Raw genomic sequence first — 13,161 nt, 5'->3', positions numbered from 1 at the left:
TTCTCAATGTTTGATAATTCTCTGGTCTCGAGGGCAAAATTACGGAAAATTGGCCAATTTCGTTAGTTTTTCTGGCTCTTTTTAACAGCTTTTCTGGTGGTGGCTACACAAAGTTTAGGGGTAGGATTTCAATGATATAATTTTTCCTTGGGGGCAGCCATGACATGCTCTGAAAACTGGGCATGAGCTTCAACGCGACCTCCCCCATTGGCATTGCAAGTAGTCCGCTTTCTCAGCGAGCATCAATCTTTGATACTCATTTGGGGGGGGGGTGCTAGTGTGACTAACTGCCAGATATTTAATTCATCGATTAATATCGATTAGCTTTCGATTTTATCGATTACGATTGTCTGGGGTAGTGTATAAAAAACCTTTCACTCTTCTATCTTCTTGCAACACAAGTGTTTCAACCGGTATTCTAACAAAGCTATATTTTGGTTTGTACAGAAATTTCGCCCGCTCAAATCTAAACAACAAAATGGTCAATCTCACTAAAGCAAAACATTGCGGCCACAGCATTTCCCTGGATAAAAATTCTGGTCATGTGACCATCCGTGATTTTAGACCAATGAAAACGCTTTATTTCCCCGGATTAAAGTTGTGTCTACACTAACAGGCGGGAAATGGCTAGAACAAGAGAGAAAAAACCGGGGGTCAAATTAAATTTTTCTCCCTTCTTGCGGCAAACATAAAAGACTTTAAGAGGCCATTTATTTAAGAAAGGGGTGTTATATCATAAATAAATTATGTCAGTAAGTGATATTTTAAGTAAGAAGTTCATTAACAATTTTATTTTGAAGTTTGTTTAAAAAAAAACAAAAAAACCCCGTGCTAGATGATAATCTAATTTTCTTAACTTATGAACCCATTTGGATGTCTTTGTAATACAGATCATTTGACAGTGTAGTAGCAGCCTATACAAGAATTGGAATCTAAAGTCAGAAGTCGTAACTCCTTGCCAGTGACCCCGCAGAGAAATTTTTAGTTGGCAGACACTGACTTTAGGTTGGTTTGGAAATCGTTTTATTTTGAGATGTAATCTTCACTTTAGATGAATACTTTTATTTATTTGGATTCGTGAAAGGTTCAAGGTCAGGGGGGGGGGTCGGTAGTAAAATCTCAGACATAATGACGTTTACTACGGTGGTGGTGTGACAAAAAATCGAAGAAAATTTTTACCACCCAGGGTAGTTAAATACCAAAATAGGTGGTATCTATGTGTTAAATGTTGAAAAAAATTTACTACCTGGGTAGTTAAAATTGGTAAAATTAGCAAATTTTAGCTATTTTTGTTAATTCTTTTAAATTTTTTGGATGACTTGAAAAAATCTGAAAGTTTTTATGATTTGAAAAAATTTTCTGTTGGAAAGTTGTTTGCTGCAAACAAAAAAAATTCTCAAAAGTTTTTGTCAATATAAAAAAGACTTTGATTCTAAGGGCAAAACATTAATTTTTGCTAAGTGTCACAGAAATAATCATTTTTTAGTTTTTTTTGTTAAATCGGTCTGAAAAGCAACCAAAAAAAGCAAAAAATAGGTGGTCCCTATGACAAATTGTCCCAAAAGCTTTTACTACCAGGGTAGTAAAATACCTCTTCCAAGAGTCTGGGTGGTGGTATGTAAAAATTCGTAAAAATCCTTTTACTACTCATATATGTCTGAGATTTTACTACCGACCCTCCTCTGTCAAGGTTTGTTTACTTTTTATTTCAAATTATTTCATTGATTTATTGAGCTGCAATAGCTGATTGAAAAACGAAGATTTTTGATAGTTAGGTAGCCATCAAAAAATTGTTCTATTCGCGTCACCCGCCTGCATCATATTTTCCCCTGATTTTCTGGTGCGGAGATGCGGGAAAAAATCCGGAAAAAGCAAATTGATCTTTAGACGTATAGCTTTTTTCTTGATCGCTTTGGCGGCCATTCAAAAATTATTCTGTTTGTGTCACCACCTGCCCTCGACTTACAGAAGCGATTTTAGAAAACCTAGGAATTTTTCTGACCGCCCGTCCGCCCGCATGCATTTTTAACACCGACTCCAGAAGTCATGCAACTTTCGTTGACGTCAAACCAAATGTTTCATTTTTCCGTGAACTTTGAACCCTTGGAACTTTTTTTCTATGTATGCTAAATGAAAGCCCGTGATCTTAGCTTTCCAGCGGTATATAACACTGTGGACACGGGCTAGACGGCAAATTGGTTAAATGCCGAACGTTTTGCAACATTTTGAAAATTGTTTGCCGACGGGAGAAAAAATATTTGCAACTATCGAAGAACAAACAGTGCGTCACAAACAGCCATATAAACAAAACTCAACATTCTCACAAAAGTTGTCTTTTTGATTTCCCAAACATTCGTCTCAAGCGTTCCCTTCCACAATAATTTATGTAATTGCAATTGCGGTCAGTCCACAGTCGGCTTCAACATATACACGTGTTTTTATTTACGTGACCGAAGTGCCTACTAAAACAATCCGGGGGTAAATAGCGAAGCAACACAGCAGATTATTCGTAAGTATCTTTTGGCATTGACAATCAAATACAATATATTATACTATATTTCCTTAATTCAAAAATCAAAGATTCATTTTTCATTCGCGAAAAATAAAAATAAAAGAATAATGAATTAATATTACATACTAAGACGCCCCCGTCTTTTACTCTCATTTAATTTCCAATCTCTGCACGTGCAAAACGCCCGTCCGCCCAATATCCACCCAATCAGCTTAAATTCACTTTAATTGTCCTTTGACATTCAAAAAATAGTATTTAAAAATTATGAATTTATAATAATTACAAAAAACAAAAAGTTTGATACTTCATTAGTGAAATATTCAATAAATTCCTGGTTTCTATTTTCAGTGGGCGTTCTTCTAGGGCTTCGTTTATCGCGCAATTTTTGCGTCACACAAACTTTCTCGGCCGCTCGTAATAATTATACATTGCCAAATTTGGTTCTCCATCGTCGAGTCAGGATCGATGGTGACGTCACCTAAGCATAAAAAAGAAAGGATTTCGTCAGTTTTATGCATATATTAATTTGCGAGATATTCTATTCGCCGCGCAAGCGCACTTTTCGTAGACTAGTCGGAGTACTTTCTTTTACTCGCGGGATTGATGGTAACTTTTCATCTTCGTTATTTTTAAAATGAAGCACAACCGAAAAAAAACGAAACTTCAGAAAGTTGCGTATTTCCAGTGAGTACATAAACGACTCTGACAATTAACAAAATTGATGATGATGATTTTTTTTCGGTCAGGCCAATGTCTCGTATTGGGGGTTCTAGTCTTGAGCCCAAAGCCTACGCAGGATTGCAGCGTTTGGGTAAACGAGACAAACCTCTAAAAAAGCTAGTGTTTTGACGCGCTTCCGTGCTCTCGAAATATCGCGGTTTGAGACGCACTGACAAATGTGTCTGGAAACGGAGGAAAATGTATTTGGAGGCTGAAACTTTGTATGTTTATCAGAAAAAGGGTGAGGAATTCAAAAATCACAATCGCTAATTCTAGTTTTTTCATTTTCATGTAGTTTTTTTAACTTTTTTGCTTCTTTAACATGGGAATGTCCCAAAAAAAGTTTTTATTTTTGACGAAATGGATTTTCTTTTCATTTGGGGTTTCTCCTTTCAGAAAAACTTATTCTTTACTCATAAGTTTTATATTCCTTACTAATCTGTAATACTTATTCTATTTTCAGTCAGGGTCAATATAATATATACAAACACAAATAAACCACCAATGGTCATATTATTCTTGGCGACGAAGATAAACCACATCAGAAAGCACACAGGACACCACAACAGACACAAGATCAATTGCATACAAGGTCAAGAATTCCAAGTGGTAACCTGTTCTTGTTTCTTACATTTGATCTCTCACCCAACACAGTGCGGTAAGTCAAGCTTATTAATACATTCAGCTTTCACCAAACGGTGAACTACCAGCCCCACTGACTGGTCAGCTTGCTTCTAAAAGATTGACGGTATCCACACTCAAGGGTAAGTCAAACTACTCCTTCCTGTTTTATATTACACTCAGCTTTCACCTAACGGTGAACTACCAGACCCGAGTGGCTGGTCTGTTAGTAATGAGTTCTAATAACGCATCGCAACTATTTTTTGACCCTGACTGCCATCCAGATGATACTCTTAAATCATTCCTGGAATTCACTCAAGACTACGAACTGCGTTATGCCGCAATGTACCCGGACCCTCCCAAAGTCTCATTGGACTCTGCGCTCCAGAGATGGAAACTGGGAAACAACAATAGAAACCCCACAATGACGGAGTACGACGACCTGATTGAACAATGGAAAGCAAAGGATATGATTGCCAAATTCTTAGGTATCTACTCATCAAGACGCCTTGCCAGTGACTGGACAATGGCTTTACCAAATGAGAAGGCTAGAAAAGATGCCACATGGACTCAATTCAAAGACACCTTACAGGCATACTACAAACCTACTGAGAACCTGACACTGAAACACTTCCAGTTTAGGTCTCTTTGCCAAGAAAGAGGTGAAGCATTCATTGCGTTCTGCAACAGAGTTGAAAAAGAGGCAAATCATTGTCAGTTTCAATGTATAAACCCAGATTGTACAGCCTTATCAACCGCGGTTCGAGACCAAGTAGTAATCGGGTTATCAAGCGAGGAAATCCGTGAAGAAGCCCTCAAAAACTCATGGGAACTCAGTCCACTTCGAAAAGAAGGAATGCGCCTTGAAAGTGCAGCTAAAAGTGCATCAGAAATTTCCGGCGAAGGGAAAGTTAATAAAGTATTAGGGAAATACTCCAGGAAAAACCAGAATCATAATAGAAGAAAGGAATCCCAACAATCAAACAAAGACAAACCCACAGCATGCTTCTTCTGTGGCTTAACAGGAAAAAGACAGGACATCATGACACACGCACTGTAATAAAACGGGCCACTATGCAAAAGTATGCAAAAGCGGGTCCAAAGAGAAAGCAATACATGAAATGCAAGAGGCATCATCCATTGATGAAGAGAATGAGGTCTACAATGTCAATCTATTCAGGATCAACAATTTCAGCGAAAGCAACCAAGACGAAGACTTCCAAACACAAGTACTCATCAACAACCACCTGGACACAGTGCTTGCAGACACTGGGGCAAGAATATCCGTATGCAGTCGCAACACAGCCAGCAAATGGAACATACTTGAGAGAATGAGCGATACTACCCTCAAGATCAAGCCATATAAAAGCAAACCCATACCAGCAATAGGGATGAGCACATGTAGTGTGTCATTCGGGGATAGAACAGTCCCAGTGCAATGGTATATCATTGAAGAACCGTGTGAGTCCATACTCTCCGGTCCAAAGGCAATGCAACTGGATATTGTCAAGTTTAACCACAGACCCGAGGTACTAGTCCCAATTAAAATGGTGGAGCTCAAAGACAACCCATTAAAGGAGAACTTACAAGAAATCATTGGATCAAAGTCGTCTGTTTTCAAAGGAATTGGTAAGTTAAAGAATTACGTTGTTAAGCTTCCTGCTGATCCATCGGTTAAGCCGATAGCGGAAGCCCCGAGACGAATTCCATACCACTTAAAAAGTCGTATTGAGGAGGCTATTGCAGACATGAAATCCCAGGATGTAATTGAGGAGCTCCCTCCTGGACAACAAACCCCATGGATATCTAACATTGTCATTGCACCCAAGGATGACGGGAATATACGGATCACACTTGATGCCAAAAATGTCAACAAAGCACTCCTATCATCAAACTTCCCAATCCCACGGCCGGAGGATATTAAAGCACAACTTTCAGGCAAAAAGATCTTTTCCAAAATAGATCTAAAATCAGCATTCTGGCAACTCGAAATAGCAGAGGAAGCCAGAAACCTGACAGTGTTCCATGTGAATGGTAAGCTCTATAGATACAAAAGACTGGTTATGGGACTCAAGCCATCACAAGGGGAGTTGAACGCAGCCTTACAACCCCTATTTTCTAACCTTCCGGAGGTCCATGTAATACATGATGATATCGTTATTGCTACAGATGACGAATCATCGCACGTGATAATAATAGAAAAGGTCCTCTGCATACTCCACGAAAATGGTCTTACACTAAATAAAGACAAATGCAAGTTCGGTGCAAAGGAGATTAAATTTTGGGGCATGATCGTTTCAGCCTCGGGAATTCGTCCTGATCCTGAGAAAGTCGAAGCTTTAAATTACTTGACCACTCCTCAAAAATAAAGAGGAGTTAATCAGTTTCATTTGCATGATGCAGAGTAATGCTGATTTCATCGAGGGATTTTCTCAAAAAGCATCGACACTCAGGGAGCTCACAAAGAAAGGAGTAAGATTCAAGTGGGAAAAGAAACATAATGACGCCTTCTACACTCTAATAGAAGCGTTCCGTAAGGATGTACTTCTGCGTTACTTCGACCCAGAAGCCCGAACATTCATTATCGTTGATGGACATAAGACTGGATTAGGAGCAATACTAGCACAAGGCCCAACACTAGAAGACGCAAAGCCAGTAGCACTAGCCTCAAGAACCACTAACGTATCAGAGAAAAGTTGCCCTCAACTAGATTTAGAAGCGGCTAGTCTTGATTTTGGCCTTAGACGATTCCGAGAATATGTTGTTGGTTCGCCGGCACTTATCAAGGTGATTACTGATCATAAACCCTTGATACACATATTCAACGGACGACGTCATGGCTCAATCAGGACCAGGCGGATAAAATTGAATCACCAAGATATTCCCTTCATTGTTGAATATCAGAAGGGCTCACTCAACCAAGTTGACTACATGAGCAGACATGCAAGGAGGCTCTCAAGCCTACCCATTGCACAACGAAAGGAGTGTAATGATATAAACAATCTACTCTATACACTCCATACAACACAAGTAATGGACCACATTACATTAGCAAGAATAGCCAAAGAAACAAGTGCGGATAGAAACCTAAATGAAATTCAAAGGTGTCTAAGAATGGGTTACTCGAAAATTCCCAAAAACGCAAACAAGGAGACAAAAAGATTCGGTCCTATCATGCAGGAATTAACAATGGTTGCCAATGGCATTATATTTAAAGATGACAGAATTGTTCTGCCAGAATCGTTACATAACCTGGCCATAAAACTAGCACATCGAGGCTCACATCCTGGACAAAGCGGAATCGAGAGAAGAATTCCACTTCTTCTTCCATGAAATGTATAACAAGGTTAAAAAGTTCGTGACTTCATGCAAAGATTGTGCAATCTTTGTTGACAAAAAAACCAAAGAGCCCATAACAAGCCATAAGGTGCCTAACAAATCCTGGGAAACAGTGGCTGTGGATTTATTTGGACCTATGCCTTCTTCGAAACACATAGTTGTCGTACAGGACCTAGGATCCAGATACCCGGCTGCTAAGCTAGTAACGTCCACTAAAGCAGAAAAGGTCATTCCAGCGCTCGAGGAAATATTTGATGAGTATGGCTACCCGGAAAATCAGATATCGGACAATGGCCCACCATTCAACAGCAAAAAAATGAAGGAATTCAATGAAACTCATGGGACAGCTGCTAGGTTTTCAACGCCGTATTTCCCTAGCCAAAACCCTGCAGAAACCTTTATGAAAACAGTAGGAAAGACAATGAAAATAAACAGGCATTCCAGACAAAACGAGGCAGAAGCCTTGAGAGAGGCATTAAAAACATATAGACAAACACCACACCCAGCAACAGGTATACCACCAGCAAACATGCTCTTCAGGGATGGCTTGAAACACAAATTTCCCCGAAAGGCATCCACCAACGAGGAGGTGGACACTGCACGAGAGGCAGACAAGGAGAAGAAATGCAAACGACAGGAGGCAACTAACGCCTCAAAATACAGGAAAAAAGTCTACCATTCTTCCTGGGGATTTAGTCCTTGTTAGGGACTGGACACGGAGGTCCAAGTTCGATCCCATATTTCTTCCTTCACCATTTCTAGTTCAGGAACGAAACGAAGAAATGAAGAACGTACTATTAAAAGATCTAAATTCGGCAAGAACTCTACTAAGGCACCTTGACGACGTCAAGCAACATCACTTTCCTTTTAATGAACCCGTACAGGATAAAGCCCCTTACAAAGAAATACCAAACACTGGAGATCTAGAAGAAGCAGCAAAAAGCTTCATCGAGGAGGAAGACGACGGAGAAATTATCCAACATGATCCTCTACCAAATGACATCCCTGCCCTACCAGATACAAGGATGGATCCTATTCCACAAAGGGTATCAACAAGGGTGCGAAAGACGCGAAAACGCTACATTGAGATGTGTTGACTAAACTACTCTTTTGTTCTTAGATATGGGGAAGACTAAATTACACAGAAGAACAAAGAAACAACAGAAATACTACTGCCACTTGGCTCGACAAAGCCAGAAGAAGATGTCAACCCAAGTCGACAAACGGAGGGTCGTCCTTAAGGAATAACCAATATCAGCCAAGGAAGATGAAGCAACCAAGGAGGTGTTAGATAAAGTGCATAGCGATGATGCAATTTCAATCAATGCCTCTGATAATGACTTTAAATAATTTCTTTACCGTTATAATACATTCATTCCCTTATTCGAGTTTTTATGTTTGTCAACACTATTTACTTTTATAAATAATTATTTTTAAATGTATCATCAAGTTCAATATACCTTTTTGATAATGGTGGTCATGATATATTCCTTACTAATCTGTAATACTTATTCTATTTTCAGTCAGGGTCAATATAATATATACAAACACAAATAAACCACCAATGGTCATATTATTCTTCTCCATTTCCAGAGGCCCCTTGAAAATGGGTCCTATCACCTTTTTTGACTCATTTCAACCTTTTCCAAGCTATTTTCTTCAAAAACAAAAATAAAACAATGTAATGTCTTCTTTTTTCAAAAAAAGATATATATCTTTCATTATTTTGATAAATATACTAAATATTTTACAAATACAGTTAGGGAAACCAGTATCCTGGGATACTGCCATTCTATAAGCCAGCAAAAACTAAATGACACTTGTAAACTTAAGTTTCTTACCATTTCCCATCGAAAACAACCAAAAACATTGCTACTTCCCAAAGCCGGAGACCAAAACAAATTATATTCTAAGATTATGACGCCCTTTTGGATCTATTGTTAAGGCCATCTAAAATGGTGGAAAGAGTTGCGGAAAGACAGAGGCGCCCGCTGCTTCGAGGGTGGTAACGTCAAAACGCCCAATATGATCTTCCAACAGAAGGCGAGTTAGTTGCTGCGCGAGTTACGTCACGCACTCCACCTCAGTGCACAACGAACGGTGTTTCAGTGAATATCAATAATTATAAGAACATCTTATGTGCTTCAGTCGAGAACACTGTCATATTTTAAACGACAAAAAAATGAGTAATCACATCATTTAGCGCCACGCTAAACAAAAGAAAAAAAAGAAAGATCAAAGGCTTAAAACAAAAAGTACTTAAAACGTTCAATAACACGTCGTTGTGAAAACAAAAATACGATATTCGTTTAGCGGCTCTTATAAGGAACACATTGATATATATTTCTGCTACCCCACAACTTGCAGTCGAAAAATTGAGCAAAATATTGAAAATATTTCTGCGGTGAAGTTTTTCAAATTTCCTTATAGAAATCTCACGTTTGGCACTCCTACACGGTAGAAAAAGTGAAGAGATGAGAAATATGACGTAAACACGATGCAAGTAGTAATTATATTCCCCAAGTGATTACGAAAAGTTATTCTTTCAACAATGGTAAGTTTTTTATTACGTCTATTAGGACGTCTTTGCAGATTGCTGTGAGAGTTACTTTAAGAAGGTCATTGACATCCGAATGAGTTCAAGGATATTATCTAAGGCCCTCTTTATATCACGATCAATAGGGGATAAAAGCTTGCTTTTTTATGCTTTCTCACAAGCATTAATGTATATTAAGGCAACGTAGAAAGCTCGGTAAAATAGTGGGAAGAAATATTATTTTATCAGGTACGTATTATCCCTGTATCACGCGAGTGGTATTTTAGCTCTCCCGCCTCTCGCACCTCCCTGTCTCACAACAAAGGAAATATACCATATTACATCCCTGTCTCGTGCGAGTGTGCGAGTGATGTTTTTTGTTGCTTTCCTATATCCCTGTCTCACAACATGTCCTTGTCGGAATACACATTACATCTCTGTCTTGTGCGAGTGGGATTTTTTACTTTCTCGTCACTTTTGTCTTAATGACGCGACTTAGAATACCGCTATTATTACCCTAAGTCGATTAATTTTCGCATGTACTTATTTTTAGAGAATTGAGAATTTTAAAAAATTCTCTGCGAAGCAGCCTCTTTTTCACTAGATCTCACCAAATTTCTTTAGTTTTAACGGATTTTCAATTTATAGCAAGAACTAAGTTTTGCGAAAAGGGCCAAAACTCATGAAAATTACGAATTTACCATTTTCATCGACCTCTAACGTTAGAGGTCGATGCCATTTCAATTACTCCACGCGAAGTTTTCCACCACCTAAAGCGGCAGATATGTAAGGTATTTGAGTACAGAATTTCACCGGTTTGGGGACTGTAAAGATCTTCTAACGCCACATGATGGACATTTAGAAATGTTAGAAAGGTTTTGAAACGCTGATGTTTGCCAGTTGAAGATTAAAATAATTTGAATATATTGCTTTTTTCTTTCTAGATATTCCAAATGGACTTGCCGAATAATGGTACAGCTATCAAGTATCCCGGATCGAGAAGTCAACGCATCGTCATACTGCACATACAACATTAATTAGGAAAAGGTATTTCGTTCTCGAATGTTTCACCTGGTTTTATCGTCATCCTTTATACCATTTTAATATGTATCTTTTCTTCTAGTAAAATGATTTGTCATACACCCCAGTAGCGGCCTGGCTTAATTTTCTTGTGGTGCAAATTATGAAATTGGCGCCCCTGGTATTTTTGTCCTTAATTGCGCCCTCCACCATTAAGTGAAAATGTTTAAACTGTAAGAGCAGTGACTGGTTGAAAGTAACGCCCGGAATCTCTGAGTTAACAATCTCTTATTTATACGAAGGTGGTGGTAATGATAACTGGATATCTATTTCCTTGTTATTTCCTGGTCTTACTTTACTCTTCATTTATGATCAATGGCTGAAATTCGAAAGTTGGCAGGAATAAGGGTTTTTTGTAATTGTGGCGCCGCAGGCAAAAAAAATTTGGTGTAAGAAAGGTCAAACAGCTTAAAAGATATTCTAAAAAGGAGAAAGTTAGTCCGCATACTGTAAGACCACAAAAACCACAGCGAGCAGTTTCGATCAATCTCTTATTTTGGGGCTGAGCATCCTCTTTAACCCCTGGTGGATACACAACACTTCTCTTGCTTTGACTTTTCGCAATTCATTGTTGATAGTAGTTTTGAAAAAATTCGTAGAATAAAATTTACATTGCACTTATAGAAGGCGCTAAAAACGTGTCAAAGGGCGCTAAATCGCCCAACCAAACATCAAAAAGAAATTTGGCGCCCCCTTGAAAAGCTTTTTTGGCGCCCCTCTCAGGTCTTTCTGGCTGGTGCACTGCACACCCTGCACCCCCTGCCAGGCCGCCACTGATACACCCCTATTTAAGGTCGTTGACTTCTATATAAAGATAAGCTCAATAATCTAATGAAGCCCTGAATATACCGCAAAATTAGTTTCATGACAATTTTTTTTAATTCATTCGTTGCCTTTTATAGGGACCACTGGGTGAACCGATAATCGAGATCGTTCTCAAGTAGACATGACTCTTAATTGTCAACTTGACTAAAACACGACAGAAAAATCGTTTGTTCACCATCGAAGCGCGAAGAACTATGCACCCGATTGTATCCACGGAGATTATATATATAAATTCTTTTATTACACCCCTATATCAGTTCCCGGTCAGCTCCACTCAATGATGAATTACCCGGTGAAAGAAATTGCATAGAACCCAAATCAAAGATCTTATTTATGGTCTTACCGTCTTACCCCGGTCAATTTTTTTCAAACCCCGGTTTTTTTAAGAATTCTTGAATATTAGTTGAAAGTCAATTTTTCCCTACCAGAAGAAGTTAAAGGTTATCACTTAATGAGCTTTGGAGATCCTATATTAAGACCCGGTGGGTTTCAAAACTTCACTGGGTCACTGAGAAAGGGGTGTTCTATTATATATGAAATATAGAAAATGTACGTACGTCTATGCGTGTTAGTAAATGTCCCGGGACAATGTATATCATCCGTTTATGAATTGGGGAGAGAAAAACTCCATATTGAGTAATTAAGTCATTCTGAGGGGCTGAGATAGCCGATAGAACTTTCCAAAGGGGATAAACTTGAAAAATTTGGGGGGAAATGATGAAAATTTCGAAAAGTTAACAAAAGTACACGCCGTCGCAATTTTTCCCCCACCATTTAAAACCCCAAATTATCTTCCCCGTTAAGATATTTGGCAATAGAAATTTCCCGCTGTAGGTCCCCACCGGGTTCTATGATACGAGGTGTTGTGCAGATTATTATGTTCTTCTATTGCTCGCTTATCCTTCTGACATGTGATCTTCACAGCTTTGGTAAAAAAAACAAACGCAAAGCAAATGCTTGATGAGTTTTTTTGTTCTTATAAAAAGTCTTCGTTTCTTGCTCCATCTTGATTCCAAAGAAGACAGGCCCTAAAAATGAAATCGGAAAAATGATCAAATTATATCTAATCTCACTAATTATGCCAATTAACTAAGTGTTAATAACATTTTCAAGTTTCAATTTATACCGTTGCAAAATCAATTTGCTTGCGTGTTCTCGAGTTTGGATATCGTGGGATTTGAAGATTTCTAGTGTTTTAATTGCTTTGATAGATTCAAAACACAAGTTACTCTGCGGTGGAACATTATGATGTTCTCATTCGATAGGTCTTTTTGCTTTTCTTTTTTGTATAGAGATGACTTGAAAAGATCGCTCAGTACTCGACTGTGCTTAGCTTCAGTAAACCTCGAGTGCTTCAATGAAGTTGAAGAAGGTAAGAAAATAAAAAATGCGCTGGTTAATTTTCATTATAACAGTTTGGTCAATCATTGCTGAAAGTTTGAATAAGTTTTTCCGACGCGAAAAAAAATTTCACGCAATTAAAAGCACAGTGTGCTTATACTTACTTTGTTTGCTACATCGTCTAGGC

At 38.5% G+C, this 13,161-nt stretch overlaps 1 long non-coding RNA gene across 1 annotated transcript; it reads left to right on the top strand.

Moving 5' to 3' along the window:
* The first annotated feature begins 9,351 nt into the window (after positions 1–9,351).
* LOC136806243 (uncharacterized) lies at positions 9,352–11,878 on the top strand. The gene is made up of 3 exons (XR_010846540.1): positions 9,352–9,746; positions 10,673–10,775; positions 11,711–11,878. It is a non-coding gene; the product is annotated as an uncharacterized lncRNA (long non-coding RNA).
* The last annotated feature ends 1,283 nt before the right edge of the window (positions 11,879–13,161 follow it).

The sequence above is a fragment of the Clytia hemisphaerica genome, unplaced genomic scaffold (assembly GCF_902728285.1).
Source record: "Clytia hemisphaerica strain Z4C2 unplaced genomic scaffold, Clytia hemisphaerica genome assembly, whole genome shotgun sequence".
Classification (NCBI taxonomy): Eukaryota; Metazoa; Cnidaria; class Hydrozoa; order Leptothecata; family Clytiidae; genus Clytia; species Clytia hemisphaerica.
The sequence above is the reverse complement of the archived record's forward strand: the minus strand, read 5'-3'. Positions and strand labels throughout refer to the sequence as shown.